Source organism: Colobus angolensis, unplaced genomic scaffold (assembly GCF_000951035.1).
Source record: "Colobus angolensis palliatus isolate OR3802 unplaced genomic scaffold, Cang.pa_1.0 Scaffold95, whole genome shotgun sequence".
Taxonomy (NCBI): domain Eukaryota; kingdom Metazoa; phylum Chordata; class Mammalia; order Primates; family Cercopithecidae; genus Colobus; species Colobus angolensis.
In genome coordinates, this window is record NW_012123487.1 from 10,433,800 (window position 1) to 10,460,047 (window position 26,248).

Consider the following 26,248-nt stretch of genomic DNA (forward strand, 5'->3'; position numbering starts at 1 on the left):
ACAGCATTTTTTTACAAAGCGCTTCTTACAAAATTAGTGACCTGTTTTTATTAACTCCTGTACTTACTCATTCAAGAATGGTTGGAAACATTTTTGTCTTTTTACAAGAATTTGCAACTGAGGAAACTGTATTTGTGTGATTGAGTGGTTTATTTTAGGTCACACAATGTACCGAAAGTTGATCTGCTATCTTTGTTCCCATTCAGGACTCTACCCACCTTCCGTAAACACTAACACTTCTTGATAGAATGACCATATAGTTTATCTTCCAAACAAAAAAACTTGACAGTGAAAAGGGCAGACTAACTAAGCATGACCAAGGGGCACAAATCAGGATACTCCCAGGATAGGTGGTTACCCAACTTCTTGATACCCTACTATGTGCCTGCCATTATGCTAAGTCTTGAGGGAAAAAAAAGCGAATATGTCTGCCTTTATAGTTGACAGAATGGTAGAGTCATGGGTGAAATGCACCAGCACAAAGTAAATTCTGATTTTCACTTCATTCACCTCCAAAAGTCCTATTTCTTCTACCAGATATTTTCATTCTAGATAGGAAGGCTGAAAAACACTATGCTTTCTGGTCATGCTCAATTCCCACCTGGAAGTCTTTATTAATCTTTGAAGTCTTTGCCCCAATCTATTCAAAGATATTAACTGTTAATAAAAGGAAGCACGAACTAGAAAGTAAACTTCTAAAACAAATCCATTTCTTCAGTAATTTAAAAAGTAAAAATATATATTCTAAGACAAAAATCAAGTCATTTTTCTAATTTACCTTTTTATTAAGGTATCACTTATACAATGTGCACATTGAATTTTTACTGCCTCCTAGAGCAAGACATAGAACAGTCTTAATACCTCAAGAAGGCCTCATTGTGACTGCTTGGGAAGACACTGCGAATGATTTCCAGATCAAGTTGCTATTCAAAACTTATTGTCATATTTTATATTTGAGCTCAGGCCCTTTGAATCCAAAGGCTCCTGCAAAGCCTATAGCAGCAGGGACTGGTAGTTTCTTGCCATGACTCCATAGAAGGTAGGTAAGAAATTGAAGGGGAAAGGAGCTAAAACTGCAAGACACGAGGATAAACAAGGAGAACAGGTACTGTCCAGCTCCTTTTCTCATTTTCCCCAGAAAAGATAAGCATCTAGCTATGTGCATGTTTAACATCCTGTTCTCAATAAAATTAGTAAACAAAAAGTTTAATTGTGCATTAGCAGGGAGGCAGGCAGCCAGGCACTGTGCTAAAGACTCTGTGTACCTTGTTGAACACTCACAACCAGCCTATAAAGTGGAGACCAGTGTCATTGTTTGTTTTACACTTGAGGAATCTGGGGACCTAGAGATATCAAGCAATTTACTCAAAATCATACAATTTGTAAGTATTGGAACCTAGATTCAAACCTTATCTGCCATTATACCAGTTTTCTGCTAGAAATGCGTTTGCTGTTGTAATGCAAACTTACCATCTACAGAGAAAGAGATGGACTTGGTTGTTCAGGAGGTGCTTTCCAGCTTCAAAACTAGGATTTCATGAGAATAATTTTTAAGTCATGGGTAAATTATACGAGAAATTTCTTAAATATGGTTTCCCTTCACATTCTTTTGAATATAATTCACAAGGAGACAAAATACAAGAAAAGTTTAAATATACAAAGCAACATATTATTTAACCTTTCTAAATCAGACTCGTTCTTTTCCTAGGAAGTCAAATCTCCTGAGTGATTATAAACTGATATCTGGTCATTGATTTTGCTGCCTGTTGGTTTACAGGAGTTATCCTTGTTCTTGTCAAAGATTGCTTCTACTTTTGCCCTTTTCCAGTGTTCAGGTTTATCATTTCCCCTTCCTAAAGACAAAGAAATTCCAAAATCTCATGAGATTTCTGGAATTCACTCTGGAGAATTCTCAGCTTCATAAAGGGATCAAAACAAATCTGCCACGGAGCACCTACCCGAGGAGCTCAGAGAACTCTCCAAGGATTCTTTCGGCAGATGGGCTTTTGCAGATCTTGTATGCTAAGATGGGGTAGAGAAAGGAAAGAGCTGGAGAATGGGGTGTGAATTCTCTGTCACTTTTTAAAGTAACAAGTTCCTCTAGAGAGCAACTTGGTTCCTCTAGAGAGCGACTCATTACCTTCAGAAAGACTTTCCTAAATTGTGACTTATTCTATCAACACTCTTCTTAGTATTGCAAAGTGACTTAAACCAATTTGACCTTCACAACTGGCTGGTCATTTTGGTAAATATCAGTAGCCTCCACCAATAAGAGAAAAGTCAAGAACCATATCTCCTTGTAACCTGGCTATCAGGTTTGCACATTATCTAAGAAAGTAAATCTCAGACTAGAGTCTGTCACTCATCCAAATATCAAGGGGCCAGCAACCACAAAAGTAGGCATGCAGGCCATTCTGGGAGCTTTGTGAAGTCCATCTCACTGTCCTTTGGGCACTCGGGCAACCTTAAGAACTGTATCTCCTTGTAACCTAGCTATCAGGTTTGCACATTATCTAAGAAAGCAAATCTCAGACTAGAGCCTGTCACTCATACAAATATCAAGGGGCCAGCAATCACAAAAGTAGGCATGCAGCCCGTTCTGGAAGCTTTGTGAAGTCCATCTCACTGTCCTTTGGGCATTCGGACAACCACCTTAGGAAAAAAAAGTGTCCTGAGGCAGAAGTAATGGTGCTGTCACAGCAGGATCAACTTTCTGGTCAGGAAAGGAAATGGAGTTTCCTGTTAATTTGTGGATACCAGGAACAAATGGGTCTTAGATATAGAGCACCTTTCAAAGGGTGTTAGGTTATTGGTTTCTTAATATTTTTAAATTTCTTTCTAGAAGTACCTGTTCTATATTTCTAGCCAATCTACATGTCTTTAACATCACTCAAGTTATCATTGAAAGAATATCTCTAACTTCCCTCATGCAAGCTAAAGAATTCTAGTGTATGTTCAGAGAGCAACATTTAAAGTACTTACTGCCTCTGGGGTATCAGTTCCTGAATAGGGATTTTCAAATGCTAAAGAACCACAGAGGCAATGAGTATTTCTGCTCCTAGGATATATATTAAAATAACTTATGAATATATATCATATTCTCTATGTATTTAAAGAATGTTAAGAACTTTAAATCACAAGCAATGTAATACTTGATGTGTGCTTTGCATTTTTTGGCTTTGACTATTGAGATAATGGTAGGAGGGAGTCTCCAAACTCTCTCCTCCTCCACCTCCATTCCCAGGAGCAGAAGCTAAGATATAAGCCTTGGGAAAAATAAAGTCATCAGGGACATATATATGAACCTATATATTTTTCTAGGTCATAAATACTTAGTGGAAAGGCCGTAGGGCAAACACTTTCTTGTAGAACTCTGTTCCTCTGCAATCTCCCTTACATATTGTTTTTTCTATTGCCCTACTCTTTCTTACTTGCAGCTAGCCAGCGTGGTAACTGAGGCCTGGAAGTATCTCTCATCTTTTAGATGACAGAAAAGACCTGGTTACAACCAGAAAAAGGGAAACTGGGGTTAGGGCCAGTTCTGTTTGGAAAATTAAGGGATCTTGATCTCTCTTTCTCACACTTATCTCCTTCTCTAGTAATTACGTGAACTCCAAAGCCTCATAAGGACCTTGGCAAAAAGGAAACAGAAATGGGCCCTTTTCACTACTTCACATCTAGACATTAAGGTAAAAAAGTAGAAAGAGTTATCAAGACTCACAGTGATCTCACAAAGATGAGAAACCAGGAGGGATTTAGGGTCCAATCTCCAGATAGTCATAAGGTATGCAAATACCTGGAGCATCCTCAGGATTCTAGCAAGTGCAATCCTACAGTGGCTGTCAAGATCCCACTTTGCACCTATGGCAAAATGCTACATACACCTTAGGCACTCATCCCTGTCAATGATGAATAGTTCTTGCCATTTAAAGTCTGTCCGAGCAAGAGTTATGACAAACAAGAGAGAAAAAAAAAAATGAACCAATGGATACGCCAATAAAACTCAAACTTGTCATGGCAAGTATAAAATGTTAAACATTCTGTAATCATATCACCACTGCATTTGTTAAAATGCCAGCTCCCAGAATATATGTCACTGAGTGAGATCAGGCAGCTAGTAGCCTCCAAACTAAAGTGTATTTAAAAGATAAAACACATTATTATTGAGCCATCTAGATTTCTAGCAGAAAAGTCTTCTCAATTCCAGATGTCATATTGTTAGGAGCATTCCTCAACCTTGTTTTCCTGGACTGTTCCCTTTATTCATTTCAATCTGATCTGCTTAGGAGAAAAAAATCATTGTTCACATAATCTCTGAGAACAGAGAACAAATAGACTCAGGAAAGAGAGCTCAGAAATATTCAGCTGGTTATTATTTTAATACTATAGCTGGAGCTTTGCCCCTCTTTTCTCTTTGAATCTCTCCCACAAACAACAAGATGTATTTTAGAACTAATTACACAAATACCAGCTTAAACCTCATTGTATTCTACAACAGCCTTCAATTATGGTACTGTATTTGGAAGAGAGCTTTGTACTGCCTCAAAAGCTCCAGTTGGAAAGAGAGTGTGCATGTCTAGAGAATTTCATGCTATGTATTAAATATTAATGCTCTCAAAGACACCTTCAGAACTTTAAAAATGTAGTTATTAAATGTAGTTATTAAAATGTAATTATTAAATGTAGTTTTTAAAAGCATTTTTAGGCATTTTGAAAATGTTTAAATGATTGGAGATGAATATTAATTCTTGCTACAAGTTACCTATATTTAGCAATATTTTACTGAATAAATATAAATGGATATTTGTATTTCAATTACAGAAAATACACTGCAACTGTTGGATACAGAATCATTATGAAAATACGAAAACACTAAGAATTCTAATCAGAAAACTGTAAACAAGGGAAGTAACAAAGATGAACTGAGGCATTTTTGCTGAGTGGCATTTTCTTACTGTAGGAAACCCAACGACAGTTTAGCCCTAGTCTAATGGCAACTCATGCATTGTTATTTATTAAGCACTATAGTCAGGTCTATTCTGGTTCTGATACTCACAACCAAGTTTGACAGCAGTTTTTCCCATACCCTGGGAGCACTTGAGGCATTTTCAAAATATATGAGTGATCCTTACTATTTGGATATCTGAAAAGGTAGGACTGTAGTCAACTATATATGGACTGAGAAACTCCACAATAAAACGTTCATCCCAGAGCCACATTTTTAACTTCTCCTGCTCCCAATTTTTCACTAAAATTATATAACCAATGTAATAGGAAAATTCCTGTATCTCTGAGGGAATTGCAAATCCCATGAAAAACATGACATTTTGAGTGAATTCTACTGGAAATATGACAAGAAAAAATCAGAAAAATGTCAAAACCTATCATCCCTTATTAGCAGAGAGGAACCCAACCAAACAAAAAAATTGACTTTCCCACCATTCACACTAAAATCCCTTCAATCAGAAGATGAGATGGGGATGAGAAGGGGATGGAGCAATAACTGTGAGAAGAACCCCCATCTTACCTGAGCCTACAGATGGATGCAGGAATTCATATATAATAGGAAGGGGTGCCCGTAAACTTCCCACAACTCACAAAGGTTTTATGGTTATGAAGCATTGGCAGAAATCTTGTCTTGAAATTTTCATTCAACAATGTGGGTTATACAAATCAGAAAAACTTTGGGAAGATGGAGATATGAAATATAAATTTTAGAATCATGCAAATGATTGTTGATGTTTAGAAATGTTTTTTGAAGATGCATAAAAATAATAATCTTGATATACAATTTTAGATTATGTCAATGAATTCTGGAAAATGGGAGGGAGAAGGTAAATGTGTACATAAGTATTCAGTTTTCTCCAGGGGAAGCCACTAGAAGCTACTTAATTGTTGAAGTTGATACTAAAATATATTGTACATATATTTAAAGTTATCCAACAATGGGTGTAAAACATCTAAGTAACTAACTCAAAAAAATGAAGAAAATATAATCGACTCTCAAAGATTGGTTTATATACATTTGATTCATTCTTTCATTAAATTATAGTGAGATGAAATACACAAAGTTGTTACTAGTGACAGTAATCTCCCTTCTTTAATGGGAGTTTATTGGAAACAATACTACCAGTAAGCAACAGAAGGTTGGCTTCTGGAATATTTTACCATCATGTCACTTAGCATAGACATGTTGTGTGAATATTAATATAGCCTGATATCAGGTTGTTTGCAGCAGTGACCTTCAAGCATGCTAAGTATTCTCCGCAAGCTTGAATTTAGAGAAAGAGATCTAACAGCCAAGAGTCTAATTTCTTCTTTTTGATAGAAAAATGAGGGAACTGAGGGAATGAAGAGGTGCTTGGTCTCTTCTATGGATCATTCGTTTAATACTAAGTGTATTGTTAATTTAACCGTAGTTATCAAAATACTTAAATATAATATTTCTTCAAAATGGAATAATTGGAAAAATCATTATTCTGTGTTTTATAGTTTTCAGTGTAGAGATCTTTCATCTCCTTGGTTACATTCATTTTTAAGTTTTTTTGTAGATATTAATTCCTGCTTTTTCATACAGTTTGCTGTTAGTGTATAGAAATGCTATTGATTCTTGTATGTTGATTTTGTATCCTGCAACTTTACTATATTTATTAGTTCTAATAGTTTTTGGTGGAGTCCTTAGGGTTTTCTACATATAAGAGTAAATAGTCTGCAAACAGGAACAATTTAACTTTTTCCTTTCCAATTTGAATGTGTTTTATTGTGTTGTCTTCACTAACTGCTCTGGCTAGGACCTCCAGTAATATATTGAAGTGGCAAGGGTGGGCACTCTTGTCTTGTTCCAAATCTTGGAGGAAAACTTTCAACCTTTCCCCATTAAGTATGATGTTGCTTGTGGGTTTAACATATATAGCCATTACTTGGTTTAGGTGTGTTCCTTTTATATCTAATTGGTTGAGAGTTTTTATCATGAAAAATAGTTAATTTTGTCAAATGCTTTTTCTGCATTTATTAAAACAGTCATATGGTTTTTGTCCTTCATTCTGTTGATGTGATGCCTCACATTTATTGATTTATGTGTGTTGAAGTATTCTTGCACTCCTGGGATAAATTCCACTTTGGCCATAGTGAATGATCTTTCTAATGTGCTGTTGAATTCAGTTTGCCTGTATTTTGTTGAGGATTTTAGCATTTTTATTCATCGGGGTATTGACCTGGAGTTTTCCTTTTTTGTAGTTTCTTTTCTGGCTTTGGTATCAGTATAATGCTGATCTCATATAGTAAGTTCAGAAGTATTCCCTTCTCTTCAATTTTTTAAGCATTTAAGAAGACTTAGTATTAGTTCTTCCTTAACTGTTTGGTAGAATTCAGTAGTGAAACCAGTCAGGTCCTGGACTTTTCTTTAATGGAAGACTTGCTACTGATTCAATCTCCTTACTCATTTTTAGTCTGTTAAAATTTTCTATTTCTTCATTATTTAGTATTGGTAGGCTGAATGCATAAATAAATGTATTTATTCTAGGTTATCCAATTTGTTGGCATATAATTTATCATAATATCATAATCCTTTGTATTTCTGTTGTATCAGTTGTAGTGTCTCCTTTATTTCATTTTATTTTTCTCTCTTAGCCTAGTTAAAAGTTTGTCAATTTCATCTTCAAAAAACCAACTCTTAATTTTGTTTATATTGTCTATTGATTTTCCCAACTCTCATTTATTTCTGCTCTGATCTTTATCATTTGCTTCCTTCTGCTAACTTGTTTTGTTCTCCTAACTCCTTGAGGTGCAGTGTTAGGTTGTTTGAGATCTCTTTATTTTGATGATTTATGGTTATAAACTTCTCTTTTACAACTGATTTTGCTATATGTTGTACTTTCACTTTCTTTTGCTTTTTTTCTTTTTTAGAGACAGGGTCTGACTCTGTTGCCCAGGCTAGAGTGTAGTGGTACTATCATAGCTCACTGTAATCTCTCCCCTGACTCAAGAAATCTTCCCAACTCAGCTTCACAAGTAGCTAGTACTACAGGTATTATCATTTTGCCTAATTTTTTATTTATTTATTTATTTATTTTTGGTAGAGATATGGCCTCTTTACATTGCTGTATTTGTCAGTTTTCATGCTGACAAATACAGACATACCCAAGACTGTGTAATTTAAAAAAGAAAGAGATTTAATGGACTTACAGTTCCATGTGGCTGGAGAGGCCTCACAATCATGGTGCAAGGTGAAAGGCATGTCTCACATGGCAGCAGACAAGAGAAGAGACAACTTGTGCAGGGACACTCCCATTTATAAACTCATCAGATCTCAAGAGACTTACTCACTATCATAAGAACAGCAAGGGAAAGACTTGCCCCCATGATTAAATTATCTCCCACCAGGCATCTCTCACAATGTGGAAATTCATGATGAGATTTGGGTGGGGACACAGCCAAACCATATCATTCCAACCCTGGGCCCTCCCAAGTCTCCTGTCCTCACATTTCAAAAACAATCATGCCTTCCCGACAGTCCCCCAAAGTCTTAACTCATTTCAGCGTTAACTCAGAAGTCCACAGCCCAAAGTCTCATCCATGACAAGGTAAGTCCCTTTCGCCTATGAGCCTGTAAATTCAAAAGCAAGTTAGTTACTTCTTAGATACAGTGGGGGTAGAGTGGGTAAATACAGTCATTCCAAATGGGAGAAATTGGCAAACAAAGTGGCCACAGGCCCCACGCAAGTCCAAAATCCAATTGGGCAGTCAAATCTTAAAGCTCCAAAATGATCTCTTTCGACTCCATGTCTCACATCCAGGTCACACTGATGCAAAAGGTCGGTTCCCATGGTCTTGGGCAGCTCCACCCCTGTGGCTTTGCAGCCAGGACATAGACTTCCTCCTGGTTGCTTTCATGGACTAGTGTTGAGTGTCTGTGGCTTTTCCAAATGCACTGTACAAGCTGTAGGTGGATCTACCATTCTGGGGTCTGGAGGACAGTGGCCCTCTTCTTACAGCTCCACTAGGCAGCGCCCCAGTAGGTACTCTGTGTGGGGGTTTTGACCCTACATTTCCCTTCTGTACTGCCCTAGCAGAGATTCTCCATGAGAACCCTGCCCATGCAGCAAACTTCTGCCTGGACATCCAGATGTTTCCATGCATCCTCTGAAATCTAGGCAGAGGTTCCCAAACCTCAATTCTTGACTTCTGTGAACCCGCAGGCTCAACATCACGTGAAAGATGCCAAGGCTTGGGGCTTGCACCCTCTGAAGTTATGGCCCAAGCTGTACCTGGGTCCCTTTTAGCCACTGCTGAAGCAGCTGGGACACAGAGCACCAAAAAGTCTCTAGACTGCACACAGCACAGGGACCGTGGGCCTGGCCCATGAAACCATTTTTCCCTCCTAGGCCTGTAATGGGAGGGGCTACCATGAAGACCTCTGACATGATCTGGAGACATTTTCCCCATTGTCTTGGGGATCAACATTCGGCTCCTCATTACTTATGCAAATTTTTGCAACTGGCTTGAATTTCTCCTCAGAAAATGGGTTTTATTTTCTATTGCATTGTCAGGCTGCAAATTTTCCCAATTTTTATGCTCTGCTTTCCTTAAACAACTGAATGCCTTTAACAGGACCAAATCACCACTTGAATGTTTTGTTGCTTAGAAATTTCTTCCACCAGATATCCTAAATCATCTCTCTCAAGTTCAAAGTTCCACAAATCTCTAGGACAGGGGCAAAATGCCACCAGTCTCTTTGTTAAAACATAATAAGAGTTACCTTTGCTCCAGTTCCCAACAAATTCCTCATTTCTACCTGAGACTACCTCAGCCTGGACCTCATTGTCCATATTGCTACCTATATTTTGAGCAAAGTCATTCAACAAGTCTCTAGGAACTTCCAAACTTTTCCACATTTTCCTGTCTCCTTCTGAGCCCTCCAAACTCTTCCAACTCCTGCCTGTTACCCAGTTCCAAAGTTGCTTCCACATTTTCTGGTATCTACAGCAGTGCCCCACTCTACTGGTACCCAATTCACTGCATTAGTCCATTTTCATGCTGCAGGTAAAGACTGGCCAATATGCAAAATAAAGAGATTTAACAGACTTACAGTTCCGTGTGGCTGGGAAGGCCTCACAAACATGGTGGAAGGTGAAAGACACATCTCATATATCAGCAGACAAGAGAAGAGAGCTTGAGCAGGGAAATTCCCATTTATAAAACCATCAGATCTGTGAGACTTATTCACTATCATGAGAACAGCATGAGAAAGACTTGCCCCCCTGATTCAGTTACCTCCCACCAGGTCCCTCCCACGTGGGAATTCAAATGAGATTTGGGTGGGGATACAGCCAAATCATATCATTGTATAGACTAGTCTTGAACTCCTGTCTTCAAGTAATCCTTCTGGTTTGAGCTCCCAAAGGCCACTTTCATTTGTCTCAGAAAGTATTTTAATGTCCCTTTTAATTTATTTATTGATCCATTGGTTGTTCAGGAACATGTTATTTAATTTCAATATATATCTAAATTTTTGAAAGTTCCTCTTGTAGTTGATTTCTAGTTTTATATGACTGTGGTCAGAAAATAAACTTTATATTATTGTAATCTTAAATTTTTTAAGACTTGGTTTTTGTCCTAACATATGATCTATCCTGGAGAAGGCTCTATGTACAGTTAAGGAGAATATGTATTCTGCAACTGCTTAATAAAATGTTTTGCACATGTCTGTTAGGTCCATTTGATCTAGAGTGTAGTTTACATCCGATATTCTTTTACTGATTTTCTGTCTAAATGATCTGTCCTTTGCTGAAAGTGGAGTATTGATGCCCCCTACTATTATTGTAATGCAGTCTATCTCTCCATTCAGATCTATTAATATTTGTGTCATATATTTAGATGCGCTGATGTTGGATGCATATATTTTTATAATTATTATATCCTATTGTTCAATAATTCTCTATCATTATATAATGACCTTCTTTGTCTCTTTTTACCATTTTTGACTTAAAGTCTATTTTAACTAAGTATAGCTACTCCTCCTCTCTTTTGGTCTCCATTTAAATGGAATATCTTTTCCTATCCCTTCACTTTCAATCTATGTGTGTTCTTACAAGTGAAGTGAGTCTCTTTTAGGCAGCATATAATTGAGTCTTTATTTATTGACTTATTCAGCAACCTTACGTCTTTTGATTAAAGACTTTAACCCATTGCAGTCAGTGTAATTTTTGGTAGGTAAGAACTTACTATTTTCATTTTGTTAATTGTTTTCTAGTTGTTTGCAGATCTTTTGTTGTTTTCTTACTCTCTTGTTGTCTTCCTTTGTAGCTAAGTGATTTTCTCTACCAGTATGTACTGGTTCCTTGTTTTTTATTTTTTGAGTGTCAACTATAGAGTTTTGCTTTTTAGTTACCATGACACTTACAAAGAAAAAAATCTTCTGGTTTTAAAGGTTGTTTTAAGCTGATGACAACTTAACTTTGAAAATAGAAAGACCTCTATATTTTTACTCCACTCTCTGCCTCACATTTTGAATTCTTGATGTCACAATTTACACCTTTTTATAGCTCATATCCCTTAACATAGTATCATAGCTATTTTTAAGAGTTTTATTTTTTAATCTTTATGTTACAGATATAAGTAATTTACACATCATTAAGTATTAGAATGAACGACTGTGTTCTTAATTTTATGATTTTTTTACTTTTAGATGTTTTCATACTACTAATTACCTTTCTTTTTTCAGATTGAAGAATCCCTTTACCATTTCTTTCCCCGCCCCCGCACTCCTATTCCCAAGACAGGGCCTCAATCTATTGCCCAGGTTGTGATAGCCATGGCATGATCACTGGGCTCAAGTGATCCTCTCACCTTTGCCTCCCTAGTAGCTGGGACTACAGGCACACACCACCATGCCTGGCTAATTGTGTGAGTGTGTGTGTGTGTGTGTGTGTGTGTGTGTGTGTGGCAGTGGCGTTTTGCCATGTTTCTCAGGCTGGTCTTGAACTCCTGGGCTCAAGTGATCTGTCTGTCTTGCTCTCCTAAAGTGTAATTACAGGTATGATTCACCCTGCCTAGCTCAGCATTTCTTATAAGAAGGGTCTGGTGTTGGTAAACTCTCTCAGTTTTTGATTGTTAAGGAAAGCCTTTTATCTCTTCTTCATTTCTGATGGACAGATTTGCTGGGAATAACATTCTTGGTTGCCAGTTTTCATTCTTTAGCACTTTAAATATATCATCCTACTCCCTCCTAGTCCAGAAGGTTTCTGCTGATATGTCTGCTGCTAAGATGTATTGGACCTCTCTTGTATGTGATTTCTTTGTATTTGCTGTGATCAGAATCCTTTCTTTGTTATGATTTTTGATGGTTTGATCATTACATATATTGGAATAGTCTTATTTGGATTAAATATGTTTGGAGAACTTTGACTTTCTTGTACCTGGATATTTTCTTCTTTAGCTTTGGAGTTTTCTGTTACCGTTTCTTTAAAATAAGCTTCTCCCCTTCTATCTTTCTCTTCTGCTTAAATTCCTATAACTTGAACATTCATTCTTTTGATATAAATCCTTTATATTTTCTTCCATTTCTTTTTTCTCCTCTGACTGTATATTTTCAGACAACCTGTCATCAAATTCACAGACTTTTTCTCCTACTTAATTCTGCTGTCAATGCTCTCTATTGCATTTTTATTTTATTTTCAACTCCAGGATTTCTGCTTTGGTTTTTTATTATTCAGTCTATTAATGTTATCATTCTTATATCTTGTTTTCCTCATTTTGTTGAATTGTTTCCTTTACTGAATTTTGCTGAGCTTCCTTAAAACAATTATTTTGAATCCTTTGTCAGTCATTTAATACATCTTTATTTCTTTAGGGTTGGTACTTGGCACTATATTTTGTCCATTTGGTGATACTGTTTTTCCCTGGTTGTTTTTGATCCTTGTGGTTGTATGTCAATGTCTATGCATTTAAAGAAATAGATACTTATTTCATTCTTCACAGACTGGCTCTGCCTGGGAAATCCCTGTGACATGCACAGTGTTCAAATGTACCAGAAACCCAGGGAAGCTGTGACAAGCATGGTACTGCTCAAACTCAGGGCTCACTGTGGCAGGAGAAGCAATGAGACAGGTCAGGAGCCTGGGGCCTGCTGTGGATGGCATGGTGCTACCAGAAGCCCCCGGTAGATGTGACCAGAGTGGCACTGGGGTATGCCAGAAGCCCGGGCTGATGAGGGTTGCCTGTCATTGAGAGGTATCCAGAGCCCAGAGCCCCTGATGTCAGCCTGGCAATGGTATGGGCCAGACATTGAGTTCACCATGCAAGCCTTATGCCTGAAGCTGTACAGCCCCACTCGTTGTCAAGGCAGGCTCAGAGGCTCAGTCATAAGTTACCAGCTTAAGTATGAAGCCTAAATATCCACCCAGTTCTTTGTTTTACTGTGATAGATCTCATGTTGGGATCTAAGGCAAAGTTCTGTAATCACTTCCTTCTCTTTATCCCAAGTGGACAGTCTCTCTCTGTGCTGTGCTGCCTGGGATTGGGGAAGGGGTGGTGTGGGTTATGTAAAACTGTTCTTCCTACCCTCCTCAATGCATCTTTTTCTTTTTTTTGTTATTGTGTTACAGCTAGGTACTGTTATCTCTCAGTTGGTTTCCTTAGTTCTCATGCAGATATTTTTGTGAGTAAATAGTTTTTTACACTGATGCTTCTATGAGGGAATGATTGCTGGAGAGTCCATTCCCACCATCTTGTTTTGACCCTTATAATTCTACTTTTAGGATTAAAAAAGTATGTCCTTCCCATGTCTTTCTTCTTTTCTGTTTTTGAGTCCTAAAGAAACAGCAACCTCATATCATAATATTTGGTCTCATATAAAAGCCCAAGATAAGTTAACCAGAAATATTCCCTAAGTTTGTACTTTTTTTCTGTTCCTATTATTCTAACATACTTAGGAACTTCATTTTTGGGGAGTCTGATCCTTTTCTATGTTAGTTTTTAAAAATGCTCAGATACTGCACATAATGAGTCAGGTAGAAATCAGTCAAGTTCAGTATTGATTTAGCAGAAGGGTAAGAGAAGCAGGCACTTCAATATTTTCCTACCTCCCTTGGGAAGATTAAGAGGAACTTAATTCAACCAGAAATGGTGTAAATATCCTGAGATGAAGCCCCTTTTAACATGTGCACTACTGAACAAAATTGATGTAAGGAAGGTAACCACTGTCTCAAAGTGAAAGTACATCTTCCATGAACAAGTTTACAACTGTTCAGGGCAGAGGGCAGAGACATAAGAATGAGGGAGTTGGGAATAGAACATGCTTTCTGAGCTGGTAAGGAAATTAAAAATTGCCCAGAACTATCATTCATCAAATTTTTTTTTTTCAATTCTTAAGGTGTTGCTGAGAAAGTAAAAATGGAAGCATATGTCATTTGCTAATGTCCTTGAATGTTCAGTGTTTAATTTTATTTTGGGAACCTCTTGATCTTGGGACAGCTGTGAAGAAAGAGCCTCCCTCTCCTAACTTCCTGGAAGAGTACTAAATGATAGCCATATTCAAACCAGAACTAAGATAAGGAGCAATCTTTATTTCTGTTTAGGATTAGGGAGAGTCAACACTATAAAGATATGTTTCTTTCTACAAATGTCAGGGAAATAAATAGAATAGAGCTATGGAGCGCTCAACATTTTTACTTCAGAAGTTTTATAGAATTGCTAAGTGATTTTATTTCCCACAAGCATGATTCTTTCAACAAGTATTTTTCTTATTCAGTATTTTTTCTTTTATTTACGTATTTATTTATTCAATGAATGTATAGTAAACATTCACTATTGCCAGAGCACTGCTAAGTGCTCATCACGGTACAATTTCACAGACGCTTAACATTTAGGGACGCTGTTAGTAGGTGTCTGCTTTCATTCACACAAAAGGCAGGAATGGACATTACTCCCCCTCCCTTGCATGTTGGCTGCTAGCTCTTGTTTCTCTCTGCATTGGGCCTTGCTGTCAACAGTATGGATCCTTAATTAGTTCTCTTTAATCTGCATGAAGTGATTCAAAAGTAGTTGGCACTATACGTGAAGCAGGAGTAAGTTTTGAATCATATTTTGAGTCTCTTTCATACAGGAAAAAAATATAATTAATTTTTTATTATGAAGAAAATTCTAAAGTACCTATAGAAATTTAATCTGGGCCAGGTGTGGTGGCTTATGCCTGTAATCCCAGCACTTTGGGAAGCAAAGGCGGGTGGATCACCTAAGATCAGGAGTTCGAGACCAGCATGGTCAACATGGGGAAACCTGTCTCTACTAAAAATACAAAAATTAGCTGGGCATGCTGGCATATGCCTATAATCCCAGCTACTCGGGAGGCTGAGGTAGGAGAATCGCTTGCACCCGGGAGGCAGAGGTTGCAGTGAGCCAAGATCACGCCACCGCACTCCAGCCTGGGCAACAAGAGCGAAACTTGGTCTCAAAAAAAAAAAAAAGAAATATCTAAGCACTTGTGTTGTGGTAAAAGTACAGCAAGTACAGCAACTAACTACATCATATACAGGAGAAAAGCTAGCCTCCCTCAGAATGTCCCTTCCCCCAGCTCTTCCTCCCTTCACTTTGCAACATTAAAAGGCAAATAGAGCAGAAGGGTTTCAAATTATTGTTGAATATTTATATTTTAAAATTAAGGCCAGGCACGGTGGCTCATGCCTGTCATCCCAACACTTTGGGAGGCCGGAGGTGGGCAGATCACTTGAGACCAGAAGTTCGAGACCAGCCTGGCCAACATAGTGAAACCCCATCTCCACAAAAAATACAAAAATTAGCTGGATATGGTGGTAGGTACCTGTAATCCCAGCTACTTGGAAAGCTGAGGCATAAGAATCACTTGAATCCAGGAGGCAGAGATTGCAGTGAGCCAAGATTGTGCCACTGCACTTCAGCCTGGACAACAGAGCAAGACTCTATCTCCAAAAATAAGTAAGTAAACAAATAAATAAATAAAGATTATTGAGAATATGTGGGGGAAGCAGTTTAGAAATTTTTAAAGGTTAATTCTATCTTTTGTGAACCTATATTTATTTCTAAGGGGCTTTATTTTTAATATCTCAATTGTTATACCTAAATCAAGCGTTATAGCCAAACAGTATTTTATGCCAAAGATTACTTAATGTAACCAACTCCTTTTTACAGAAGAAAGCGAGAGAGGAATACGTGCAACTTTTCACAAAGTGATCACATGAATAGAGTGAATACAATATTGGAAGCAGTGGAATTCCATATAAAAAATTATAGAAACTCCAGTAAAATAAGACTGCATAAAATGTATTTGCACATACACTGAGTGTTGTTATACCTCTATCCCAATTGTCAGCACTTTATTTGGATTTTTAAATTTTTAAATATGCTATAAAGTATAAGTATACCTACCATTTAACACAAGAACTAAAACATTACAAATACATTTAAATCCCTCTATCTACCCATCCCAGATCCGATTTACTCTCATTCCCATTTATAAAGGAAACCTCTATCTTGAACTTTAGGTTTATCATTTTCATTTTTTTGTACTTTTATTCTGTCCATTTAGACCCTAAACAATATTGTTTTGCATATTTTAAGCTATACAAATAGAGTTACTTGCTACGTATCCTTCTATAACTTGCTTTTTATCTCTCATAATGTGTGTGAGATGCGTCTACATTGATATCTGTACTATGCTATTCATTTTTGTTTCTAGAGTATTTAAATGCACGAATTATATCAAATTTCATAATTTGTAATAGATTTTGTTGTATCCATTTGTGTTTTTACCATCTATACTTTTGAAATTTTTTCACCATAACAATGCTGCAATGCATAGCTTTTGTGTTTGAGTATCCCTAATGTATATACTCAGGACTGGAATTAATGGGCCATAGGATATATACAATTTCAACTCCACTAGATATTGTCAAATTGATCTACAAAGTACTTATCCTAAAAATATATACTTCCACAAACACTAGATGAGTGTTCCTAATTTTAATTTTCTGGCAGTGCTCTAGAAATTCTTTTTAGCAAAACATAGCCATAAATCACTTAAATAAGAATCACATTGAATAACATCCTTATGATATAAAATGTTTCTTTGTGCTTTATTGCTAAAGTTGGGTCTTAGAGTTTTTGAGCCTTCTAAGGAATGACAACTTAGATGGGTATTATTGGATTGTGGATAATCTGAAAATTTCAAAAGTACTTTACAAATAGGTGGAATATAAATTTAATAACAGTAATGGTATCCATAGGAATCCCCTTATAGAATAGTTTGGTGATGGATTATGACTACGGCAAGCAAGTAGAAGATCAGATCAAAAATACCCATTCTGCATATTAGACATTAAAGCTAATGATTGGAATAAATCACACCAAATGCAAATACATATTTTTTAACCAGAGAAGAATAAAAGGATAAAGCTATCCATGAGTGAAAAAGAAAGAATTGTCTGATTTATGTTGAGTGAATTTCAAATCCAATAAGCATCTACCCAGACTATGAAAGGTAAAAGTTAATAGCATGTTTAATTCTTTGCTATTAAAATTAATGTGCATTTCTGAAGTCTGAAAATTGTTTATGTAAGTCAAGCAAAAAGCCAACACTCAGTTTCATGAGGCAAAAACAGCAATCCCTTTATTTATTCCTTCATTCTCTCATTCAAAAAAATTACATTTGCAGAGAAACTTCTATGTATTTGGTATTTATGCTAGGCACAGTGATAAGCCCAAGGAGATCTCCATGCATGCAGAAACTGATACTGACAAGTACAAATTATATTGCTTTCTTGCATGCAGATCTCTACTACATTGTCTCTGTGTTGTCAGGTGTCTCTTTATTTGAGCTTTGATATTGCTATTGACTGACTGACTGACAGAAACAGGATGAAATGCTCCAGAAATCAAAGGACACAACCATTTAGGGATTTGTGGAAGGCATCCACCAAAATGCCTCCTGGCATTCATACCCTTTTGTAGTTTCCTCCGACGTTGACTAGGACGGACATGCATAACAAATAATATATCAAGAAGCAAATATGTGTTGATGCCTGAAGCAAGGTCAAAAAACGACTTTGTAGCTTCAGCATGCTTTCTTAGATAACCCGCTCTGGAGGAAGCCAACTGCCATTTTGTGAAGATGGGTAAGCAGCCATATGAAGAGACCCGTATGGCAAGGAACTGAGCCCTCCTGTCAATATCCAACCCCTACTTTCTAGTCAACTGAGTGGACCACCTTGAAAGTGGGTCCTCCAGCCCCAGTCAAGTCTGCAGATGAGTGAAGGCCTGACATCTTGATTACAATTTCATAAGAGTCTCTGAGTCAGAACAACTCATGTAAGCTGGTCCTGAATTCCTGATACATAGAAACCAAAATAAAAAATGTTTATTATTGTTTTAGGCTGCTAAGATGTGAGGTAATTCACTATGCAGCAATAGATAACTAAAATAGGATTGGAAAGTCAAAATAAGAACAACTCTCTTTCTCCCTTTCTCTAAAGCTACAATGAATGTTTCTCTTTACTTTTTCTATATGAGGAATTATAACAGCTTGGTGTGGTGTCTGATGCTATAATTCCAGTTACTTAGGAAGCTAAGGTGGGAAGATCACTTTAGGCAAGGAGTTTGAGACCAGCCTGGGCTACATGGCAAGACCCATCTCTAATAAAATAAAAAATTTGAAATTTGCTGGGTGTGGTGGCATGCAATTATGTTTTCAGCTACTTGAGAGGCTGAGGCCGGAGGATTGCTTGTGCCCAGGAATTTGCAGTTGCAGTAAGCTATGGTCACACCACAGCCCAAATAACAGAGCAAGATCCTATCTCTAAAAAATTATATTACACTTAATGATATAATAACCCATTTTGTGCAGGTATTTGACCATTTCGCCCAAATTTTAGCTAAATTACCTCATGCCTTTATACAGGTCACTAAATTGCCTCCAATATTAACCTTTCTATCAATGGGATAATTATAAAGTGATAATACCAAGATATTATAGTATCATAGGTTTAAGAAAATGTTTAAAGCCTATAAAGTTGAAAACAAACAGCAGTTTAAATTTACTATAGTTTACTACAGAAAACTTGACACATAGAAGAGAAGACTTCTCTGGTGACAAGATCTGAAAATGCTTTTGACTGAAAATATCTAGCATTATATTGTGTATACATCCCAAGTTGAAATGGAATAGAAGCTTGAGGCTGCCATGAGCTATGATTGCAGCACTGCACTCTAGTCTGAGCAACAAAGACAAAGCAACTCTGTCTCTAGAATAAAAAGAATAAAAAAGAATTATAATGGTCTCCCAGAAGGGAAAGCATGTAAGTATCTATGTCACTTGCCTAAAAATAAACTTAATATAGTATCTTAGTTCGTTAGTTTGTTTAATGTTCCTTATAATAGAATACCTGAAACTGAGTCATTTATAAAGAAAAGAAAACTCTTTCTTATATAGTTACAGAAACTGAGAAGTTTAAGGTCAAGGGGGAATATCTAGTGAGGGCCTTCTTCTTGGTGGGCTGTTTGCAGTATATCAAGGAGGAGCAAGGCATCACGTGGCAACAAACCTGAGTGTGCTAAGATGTTAGTTCAGAACTCTTTTCCTTTTCTAATTAATCCACCAGTTCCCCTCCCATGATAACCCATTAATCCATTAAACCACTTGTCCATTACTCCATGAATGGGTTAATCCATTCATGCAGGCAGAGCCCTCATGATCCAATCATCTCTTAAATACCCCAACTCTCAATACTGCCACATTGCAGATTAAGTTTCAACATGAGTTTTGGAGGAAACATCCAATCCATAACACACAGTAAAAAGCAAATGGATCACTGATTCTTTACCTCATTCAGAAATATGCGTTGAGCACTAAGAACCACCAAAATAATGAGTAGATAATTGCACTTTGAATAGATCATTAAAAAGAAGACACTGGAATTCAACAAAAAAAAGTGACAGAAAATGCCTAAAGCAAGAAAGGAGAGGGAAGTGAAGCAGTCTGCTCAGCCAAGATCAGCTGGGAAATGGGAATGACTCCCCAATGTGGGGAAAGAGTAATAGACCCGCAGTGGACCACATTCCAACTGTGGACTCCTGCAGTCCCAGGCATGGGAGATCCCCAACACCTTTGCAAGCCCTGAAACTAATACATGGAGCTGCCTGGAGATTACACAATGAAACTGCTCCAGGGAATGAGTTTTTACTAGGTCCCCCACTTCCCCCAACTCCTAAGCATCGACAGCAAGGTGCCATTTTAAGAGCACAGCGCACAACAGGCTGTGAACTATCCTGGGCCCAGCAGTAGTAGGGCTAAGTCATGAGCAAAGTGCAGGCTGCTGCTGCTGCTGCTGGGATTAAAATGCAGTGAAGGCGACGGCTGCTGCCAATGGGGCTGAGGCAAGAGCAGGGCATGTGTTCCCTAGCCACCAGCCTAGGTTGCCATCACTGAAGGTGGCCTTATCCTCCTCAGTGACAGGAATGTAGTACGGCTGCTGCCACCCCCTACTTGAGCATTCTCCTGGAGGCCTGGGAATCTCCTCACCCCTACTTAGCATAGCAAGTACCTGCACGCACCACTGTGGGGCCCTAAGTCAAGCCCACTGAGCTAAGCTTGAACCCCCAGCATGCCAAAGCATGCAGTCTGGAGGCCTGGAGATTAACAAGCTCAGTCCACCAACATTGGCACCTGAGTACTTCTCCCACAGCCTTGAGGTTGAACCTACCCACTCTATCACTACCACCACAGCCGGCACCTGCCTGCACATGTCATCTACGGGCATGGAGACTGGTCTGCCCAGCCCATTTCAGCCACCATTAACAACAGCACATAGTACTTGGGATCCAGAGTGGTACCATCATGCACACCATGCCAGCTACTGCCATCATGCATGCTATGCCAGCTAACCAGTGGACAGAGAACACACCCACCTCCCCAGACCACTGCAGTTACTATTGTCATCCAAGTAAGCTATCCGGAGGCCCAAAAGTTGGCCTACCTGGACCCACCGACACTGGTGCCAGCGTACCCCACCCTGGGGACCAATGAAGGGTCCAATTAACTCACTGCTGTTACCACTGGTAAAGAATTTAAATAAATTAACTGATTGTTTAAAGAAAGGGATGTTTACAAGTCAGAAAGTTGAAGCAAGTCGAAGATTGTGAAAGTTGTGAAAAATGTTATAAAAGGGAATGTATGCAAGAAATGTTGTATAATTTAAAAGTAATTGGGCCTCCTGAATGTAAAACTACTGAAGAAACAATTTGTGTGCAAGCTGTGTAAGGAAACTTTTGGTAAAAGGATTATGAGGCATAAGAATATGGATTTTTATCTACATTAAAAGGTTAAAATATATATATATTGTTTTGAAGGCATAAGCAAGTTTTGAAACATTAATTGTAAAGGAAATGTGTGTAAGCATACTGACTAAAGTTAAAAAGGTATCATCCAGTTTTTCTGTGAACTGGACATTAAAATAAAAGCATGACAGGTTTTTTTAAAGCACTAACCTGCTCTTTAAGAAAAATTATAAAGGGTTAAACAGAGTCTATAAAAATCTTACCTTATGGTCAGACATTAAAACTGGGTAATGTCTACAAGGTTTTATTAAAATTGAGTTGAACATTAATAGCACACTAATATAAAGTTAAAATTTAGCTTACCTGGTATAAAATCACACAGGAAGCATTGCCAAATATAAAATGGCATTTGGCTTTATTTGATCTAAAAACTAATAAAAATAGGTGCTAAAGAAAATTCAGAAGGAAAATGGAGAAATGTTATCCAAACCTCTTATGAGGGAAATCTTGTTCCATCTGCATCAAGGGACCCATTGGGGGCCCCAAGCCGTGTGTGACGCAGTCCTCAGAGTTGATGGGTGCATAGAAATTTATACCCTAGCCAAACAGGTTACAGACAGTTGCTTACTAAAAGATTACCCCTTAGGGGAAGGAGTCTAGGCTTAAGGCCATTTCAAAGTATCCAGATTGATTATACACAGATGCTTCCAATTGGTCATCTAAAGTATTTATTAGTATAGTAGATCACCTTACTCATTGGGTAGAAGCTATTTCCTTTTCAAGTACAACTGCTAATAATGTAGTCAAGGCATTAGTTGAAAATATTATATCCAAGTTTAGATTAATAGAAAACATTGATTCAGATAATAGGACTCATTTCACTGCACATGTCATTAAGAAATTAGCCCAGATACTGGAGATAGCATGGGAATATCATACTCCCTGGCACCTACCTTCATCAGGGAAAGTAGGAAGGCCTATTACCCTGTTGAAAGTCCAAACTGCTCCCTGAAAAGACATACACCTGTCCCTTTATGGGATGCTTTATGGATTGCCTTATCTACATTCTACTACTGATCTCCTACATTTGAAACAAAAGATCAGTTTCTAAGAAATTATATACTTGGTTTATCTCCCACTTTCCCCTCCCTCAGAACTAAAGTTCTTTTAGCACAGGTGCCACCCCTAGAGTTTCCAGCACACCAACCTCAGCCTGGGGACCATGTCCTTGTCAAAAGTTGGAGAGAAGGAAAAACTCGAACTGGCCTGGGAAGGACCTTGCCTAGTGCTCCTATCTACCAAAATCGCAGTCCAGACAGCAGAAAAATGATGGACCCATCACACCCGAGTCAAGAAAGTGCAACCCCCTCCAGCGTCTTGGGTCATAGTCCCAGGGGGAAATCCTACCAAACTAAAGCTAAGAAAAATTTAACTCTCTTTCATCTATACTATTACTCCTTCTTTCCTTGCTCCATTGCTGACCACCTAGTTATTAATGTAACCAAGCCAATTTTGCCTCAAACTATTACATTTGATGCTCGCCTTGTTATACCCTGTGGAGACTTGACAAGTCAGAGGCAACTCTCCACTTGAGAAAAGTATCTTTATCCTTCCTAGTTCTCCTCAGACTAAAAATCTGTTAACTGGGATAAGTTAGTTTGAGAAGAGTTTGACAAATATTCCAGTATAAACTGGAAATCTTGTCCTCCTAGAGCAGAGCTTCTCTGCCAAAGTTGGTCCAATGCTCTATAAAATACTAAAAAGCAAGGAGTACCTCACATGGGTCCTTTGACCCCCAGGTTTATAAAAAACGCTATTGGAGTTCCATGAGGAATACCAAATGAATTTAAAGCCTGAGATTGAATAGCTGCAGGATTTAAGTCAATAATTTTGTGGGTGACAATTAATAAAAATGTAGATTAGATAAATTTTATCTATTATGATCAGCAGCAGTTTATTAATTACACCAGGGATGCTGTCAAAGGGATAGCAGAACAATTGGGGGCCACTAGCCAGATGGCCTGGAAAAACAGAATGGCCCTAGATATAATATTAACTGCAAAAGGCAGTGTTTGTGTTATGATTAAAACTCAGTGTTTTACCTTTATCACAAACAACACTGCCCCTACTAGGAGCATAACAAGGACCTTACAAAGACTTACCACTTTATCCAATGAATTAGCTACAATTGTGGAGTCGATAACCCTTTCCCAGGGTGGCTAGAAAGGTGGTTCAGTAAATGGAAAGAAATCATAGCCTCAGTTCTTACTTACCTTTTAGCTGTAATAAGTGTACCCATTCTTGTTAGGTGTTGTGTCATACCATGCATCCGTGGGCTAGTGTAAAGACTGATAAAAGCAGCACTTACTAAAACCTTCCTTAATTCTCCTCTACTTTATTCAGAGAAGCTTTTTCTTTTAGAGAATCAAGCAGAACAACTAAGCCAAGACATGTTAAGGAAGGTTGAAGAGAAAAACTGTAAATATTCAAGATGGGGGATTGTTAAATATAGTGAACTCCAAGTTTCTCTTCAAATAATCAGTATGTCCGTATGTTCAGCTCTCTTATTCTTTGATTCTCCAGTTCTCTTCACCCCCTTGCCTCTAGTTTCAGTAAACAACTTTCCTGCCAGTTCTAATCAATAGTTCCCCTGGTCACCTGCTTTGACCTGAGTTAACCCTGGCTACCTGCTCTGTCTTGAGTCACCCCTGGTTGCCTGCTCCGTCCTGAGTCACCCCGGTCACCTGCTCTTACCTGAATTATCCTAGGTCACCTGTTCTGTAACCACCCTTCCCATCAAACTACTCTGGCTTGTACCCTTGCTCTCTTTAAAATAGCCAATCAAAATTAACTTAGACTGTGTGGTCCAACCCTAGCCAATGGGGGAACGACACAGCAGCAGGGGCTACCTGTGTCAGGAATAAGAAACCCTTCCCCTCCCTTGTCCAAGTGTGTTCTCGCCATTACTCCATCCATGAGTTGCACTCTTCTATAGAAGTAAAAATTGCCTTGCTGAGAAAATTAAATTTATGTTTGAGTGCTGTTTCTTTGCAGCACCAAGGAACACGCATTTGTTTCTAACACAGGGCGGGGGCTTCCAGGTCAAGGTAAGTGAGAGACAAATGATTGCATTCTTTTGAGTTTCTGATAAACCTTTCCAAAGGAGGCAATCAGAATATGCATCTATCTCAGTGAGCAAAAGGATGATTTTGAATAGAATGGGAAGCAGATTTGCCCTGAGCAGTTCCCAGCTTGAATTTTCCCTTTTGCTCAGTGATTTGGGGGACCCAAGATATTTTTCTTTCACACCATCAAAATTATCCTTCATGAATGAAGTAGAAATATAGTATTTCCCAAATGAGTAAAAGCTGAGGGAATCCATCACCACTTGACTGGACCCTACAAGAAATGCTTAGAGTTTTATTTCTTTTTTCCAAGATGGTGGATTAGAGGTTTTCAGCATGCCTCAGCCACTTGGAAATTGCAAGACAGTACATAAAGATCAACTCCGTGAGATTTAATTCAAGAAGGAAAATGGGAACCACTGGAATCATGAAGGACACCCAGATCCCAGAGAGAATGGTAGCAAATTGTCCCCATTATGGCATCCAGATGATAAAAGTGAGTGAAGCCCTAGTACACTAGAGGGGCAGTCAGCCTTCCTCTGTGATTCACCTTTCCACTGGGGTTCCCACTAACCCAGGTTGAGGAAGAGCAATGGTTTCTCCCAACCCCTGGAGCTAACTTGGGGAGAGGCTTGGAGACACTGTGAGGGAAAGACACCGCGAAAAGCTGCAGACATTTTCTCAGACCTGGGACCAGGAGCGGGATGCCATTTTTAATCTAGGTGCATAAAAAGTCAGCCATTCTTTGGTAATCCAGGAGCATGGTTCTGTGGGCATTTTCATCTCGGGCCAGAGATTAGAGCTGGCTCTGAAGTGGAGTAGCCTTTCTACAGTTCTATAGCCAGAACTGTAGAAAGCAGTAGGTTCTGAATATGTGCTTTCTCCCGTTGCAAGCCTAGGACAAGAGGAGAGCTGCTACAGCTGCAGTTTCTCCTGGGCAGTGAGACAGCTAGGGCCAGCTTGGTGAACTAGAACTAATCTGTGTGTGCCACTGCTGGGTACCCTAACCTGATCCCCTGAGGTCATATACAGAAGGGCTCTCTCCACTCCATGCCCAGGCAGACCTCCAGTCATTTGGAGCACTCATTCATCTGCTTCAGCAGCCTGAGCAATCCCATTCTTCCTGGGCATAGATCATAGTACAACAAGGCCCCTACTGTTCCACACCCAGGCAGATCTTCAGGCATTTGGAGCACCAGCTCACCTAGATTGGCAGACTGAACTACCCTTCCTGAATAGAGATCCTGGTGCATAGAGGCCCTTTCTGTTTCACACCCAAGCAGATCTCCAGGCATTTGGAACACCAGATTACCTACCTAGATCAGTAGCCTGAGCTGCCCCAAGCTTCCTGGGCTGAGGTCTTGCTGCAGAGAGGCCCTGTCTGCTACACACCCAGATAAGTAACAAGGCCTTCAGAGTGTCTGCTTGCCTAGTTCAGCAGCTTGAGTCACCCCATTCCTGCTATGCAGAGATCATGGTGCAGAAACCAGCCCAGGCAGATCTCCAGGCACCTGGAGCACCCACTGTCCTGGATTAGGAGTTTAGGCCACTCCTGATTCCATGCAGAAAACATGGGGCTGAAGAGGTTTCCTAGCTCCACACCTAGGCACACTTATGGGCACTTGGTAGTTGCCGACTGCATTCTTCTTTAGCACTGGTCCAGCTCCACCTTTCATGGCCCCTGATCCCCCAGGGCAGAACAGAAAGTTCAAAACAATGTGCATGTCATGAATCAGCCCATTGCCTGAGGCAATAGATAGCTTCAGCCAGTAAATAAAACATCATGAATCAGCCCATTGCCTGAGGCAATAGATAGCTTC